This window comes from Octodon degus, unplaced genomic scaffold (assembly GCF_000260255.1).
Source record: "Octodon degus isolate 3935 unplaced genomic scaffold, OctDeg1.0 scaffold00018, whole genome shotgun sequence".
Taxonomy (NCBI): Eukaryota; Metazoa; Chordata; class Mammalia; order Rodentia; family Octodontidae; genus Octodon; species Octodon degus.
This window is the reverse complement of record NW_004524594.1, coordinates 17,694,058-17,698,564: the sequence shown is the minus strand read 5'-3', so window position 1 is coordinate 17,698,564 and position 4,507 is coordinate 17,694,058.

Here is a 4,507-nt window from a genome sequence, read left to right as displayed (position 1 = left end):
CACCACATGCCAGCCAGCCCCGCCCCCTGGTGGGCTGAGCTGGCCACACACACACACACACACACACACACACACAAATAAATAAAATTTTTAAAAAAAGATTATATTCAGAGTCTCTTTAATTTTTTAAAGTAGTTCTAATAGCAAATACTTTCTCTTTTCCCTTGAATGTGTCCTTTCCCCTTTCTTTTTTTTTAAATCTATTTTTATTTTTATTTATTTATTTGAGACAGAGTCTCCCTACACATTTCAGACTCATAGTGATCCCCTTGTCTCCGCCTCCACAGCACTGGGATTACAGGTGTGCGCCCCCACTGTACCTGGCATGGCATGCGATACCAGTGATTGAACTAGGGACCTTGCACTTGCCAGACAGGCACCTAGACTACTGAGCTGTCTCCCCAGCCCAATGAATTTTTTTTTTTTTTAGTTTGATATTTATTTATTTATTTATTTATTTATTTATTTATTTATTTGATACAAGGTCTTACTACACAGTTCAGACTCCACAGCGCTGGGATTACAGGCATGCACAAGCACACCCAGTTTCAGGGCCTGGAACCCTGCGCTTGGGGTTCCAGGGCCAGCATGGCATGCGGTACCAGGGTTGAACTCGGGTCCTTGTGCTTGCCAGGCAGATGCTTAGTCCCTTTCTTACAGAGAGGCAAAATAATCACCATAGAGACCTTTTTGGATAAGTTCTTAGCACCATAATGATAGCATTCCTGTGTCATTTGACTTTCATCCTCTCAGTTAAGAACTTAGCCATGGTAAATCTGTCTGTCTGTCTGTCTGTCTGTCTGTCTGTCTGTCTGTCTGTCTGTCTGCTCTCTTTCTCTCTCAGACATCCTGTTCGTTCTTCTGTTTTTAAAGTCACTATGATGGACATACACCACGTGGAACTGGTAGGTGGTGAGACGAGACCAAAACAGCTTGAGATGCCTCAAGCAGCCCACCCAAAGAGCTCATGAACTACCAAGAGAAATGATTACAGCAGTGACATTAAAAAAAAAAAAAAACAAAAAAACCCAAACATTTATTTTTATGGCTTCCTAATGGCACTAAGTGAAGTAAGGCTCTTTTAGCGTGCCTTGTCACGTACACAGAGCAGCGCAGAATGTATTTCCTTGGAAGTTGGGGACACCCTGGTGCTGTAGGACCGTGAGGGGGAATTAAATGCCTGGGAGAGGTTCCCCTGATGGTCCCCCTGGTCAGGAGCCTGTGCTCTGTGCAGGAAGTCATTTCTGTTGGGGCAGACTCGGGAAAGACATTTCACTCTACTTGGAATAATTTAACCAGGGAGACCGTGGTGATGAGAAGCTATTGTTGTGGCTCTGTGGAGACATATGGGGACAGGGGACTGTTTATCCGAAGAGCATCCTGGATGATCTGGACTAGGTCAGAGAAGAACAGGCCTTTGGTGAAAGGAATAAGTCAGGTGTGTGGTGAAGGGCAGCAGGGCTCACTGGAGAAATTCAGTGTCCACAGCAAGCTGAAAGGGCCAGAAAGATAGCCAGGTGGCCTCTAATGTGTGGTCAGGGGCCCTGTGGAGAAGTACTCAGCCTTGTGTGGGACTTTGAAGCTCAAGCAAGGAGGTGTCTGGAAACGTGGGCCCAGGCTCTCCTGGGTCCACTACACCTTGCCCCAGACTCATCACTCACAGGCCTCTGGGCTGTTATGACCATGGCTGGCTCTCGTGTATGTCTCTATGGAAATAATAGGGGAGTCCCCAAGACTCAGAGAAGGAGCCAACACCTTTGTCAGTCCTGGCCAGGGTGAACCCTAATGAGACAATTCCCTTTTTTTTTTTTTTTTTTTTTTTTTTGAAATAACCTTTTCCACGTCCAGCCATATGAATGGCGCCCTGCTCTGTCCCCAGGGCACACTGACCCGAGGATGGTCGGGGTCCCCCCGTGAAGACTCTGAACTGCTCCTGCCTGGAGAAGTCTATGTAGACACCACAGGGGTCTGAACAGGATTTTCCTGGCAAAAGGGAGATTGAACAGCATGAATATATGGTTTTAATAGTTGAAGGTCCAGGGCCACGTGGTATGGTTGCAGCAGCACATGGTTTCTATGGCCGCCTAAGGGTCCTGGGTGTCTCACCAAGTGCTCTGTGCAAACTTCTCCCATCGGGGTGGTTTGCACTTGAGCTCATCATGGGGAGCAGTGGCCAGAGGAGGCTGTGTATGGGCCTAAGGGTGCACCTCTCAAAGGGCAGCCTGGGACAGGGGCCCCAAGAAGTGGACTGACTAGTGGTATAACAGACACTTCTGGAAATCATGAGGCTAGGTTGCACAGCTGCTGGAGATACGGAATGGGTAGGGGTCTGAGCTTGGGATCTGGGGGCTGTATGCAGCCTGAGACACCAGACCCGGAGCCATTCTCAGGACCACCTGCTCAAACAGTGAGTCTGAGTCTGTCCCGCCCTGTAGTTGCTCCCAGAAAGGCAGACAGCCTTAGGTCATCTGCTGCAGCGGGGCCTCACGGAGCTAACACCAGCCCTTGGTCCAGGACAGGGAAGCCTTACTGAAGGGACTGGCGACTTATAATAATATATTTGTAGCCATCTCCTATCCAGGAGCCTTACAGAGAAAGACGACCTTTGCATCCATGTCAGTGCTGAGCAGAAGCTCCGTTGGGTAGGATCCTCCACCTCCGACTCCCTAAGACTCTCAGGTAGGCATGTGCCCAGAGGCTGAGAGACAACACGTCTGTCTGCTCTGAACACCACCAACTGGGCTGCTTAAATAACACATCAGTACCTCACATTATGGCAGTCTGTGATCAGAATGTCTTGGGGTGGGGAGCGGGTGCCTCAGTGGCTGCTCTCTTCAGTTCAGCTCACAGACGGTGGACACTAGGATAAATTCAACCTCCTCCCACAGGCTAGCTAGCTTATGTCCAACTTGCACAGTCAGTGCCCCCAGAAGATAAAGACAACTTCTTGAGCCCACCCCCTACTAGTTTGGGGGTCTGCCTCCCAGAAGGCCCCAGACATAGGAAACTAAACATCTAAGCCTACCACCATCCTGCCTCCTCTAGAAGTGGCAAGCGTGGATGATACCATCTGAGTTCAGGTCCTTTTTGTAGTCATGGATATTCAGCAATGCAGGGAAAATGCTAGATAAATTTTCTGAAGATCCTGAAAATTTGCCCACATATTCTGGATTCGGTCAAAAGCTTTTGATCTGACCTGGCAAGATGCCCCACTCATCCTGGCTTCTTGCTGCTTAACAATAGAGAGGATTATTGGGAGCTCCAAGACAGGTCAGTGATGACACCTGCATGGCTTCATCCGATGTTAATCAGCCACCTGATGTGTTATTTGGCCTCCAAGAAGGTCTCAGATGAGATTGTAACACTGAATACAGAGGAACCAAAGGGAGCCTATACTTCTACACCATCTTAGCAGGTATGTACGAGGGTGTGCCCAAGCCTATAAATCATCATAAGCTCAGGACTGTCAGTCTGGGGTCTGATAAAAATCCAGCCGTTTTCCAACACTGGCTCAAAGAAACACTGCAAATGCACTCATTTGAACCCAGGGTCTAGTCAAGGTCAAATTATCCTGTGACAATATTTTATTAGCCATTTGGCTCCAAACTGAGAGAAGGCCCCCCAAACTCCATCAGGCTGCAGTAGGCTGGGATAAATCAGTTGGTCAATATGAAGTTGAGTAAGGAAGAGACAGGCTAAAGCCATGCTGGCCCTCATGGATAAGGCTCATACTAAAGCCCATGGCACGGGGGGAACCAGGGTAATCCAGAGAGTGAGGGAGGCAGCCTGGGTGCTTCAAGTACAAGTGGTGAGGACACTGGGCAAAGGGGGGCCCTCAAAAGCTGCCAGGCCCTTGCTGAGTCTATCAGAGTGTAGACGAGGAGCCTTGGCACTGGAGGAGGGACTGCCCTCAATCCTAGAAGGGGATGGCGCCATCTACCTGCTTGGTGGCCACGGCCAATGCCTGGACTGTGGCTGCGAGGGCCTGAAATGGCCTGTGTGGCCCTCACACAAGATAACACCAACACAGTGTAGGAGCTTTGAGTGACCCTGGACACAGCAGGTGAGCTTTCTCAGTACCAGGGCATCTTAATGCAAACTTCTTACCAGGGGATATTGTCCTGTCCCTCAGTTGGTATGGGCCTTAAAGGAGTTAACTGGTTGGTTCTTGTTATTCCGAGTCTGAACTGCCAGTTGGGAGATTTTGTTTTCCAAACCACCTTTGTAGTAATACCAGAGTGCTCCATAACTGGTAATTAGAAGGAATATACTTTTCTCAAGTCTCTCTGTCATTCAGACTTCTGGCAGCCTGTGTCCTAGTTATCAGGGACCGCACCAGCATGGCTTCAGTGGGCCTGATTTCTCTGCCAGGAGTTGATCCTCAAGTGTGGCAAAGGGCACCCCAAGGAGGGCTGTCCAGGCCACTCTCATAATCATTCAGCTCAAGAGCCCTGATCTAGCCCAACACAGAAGGCAATATCATCATCTTCTTCTTCTCCCCTTCCCC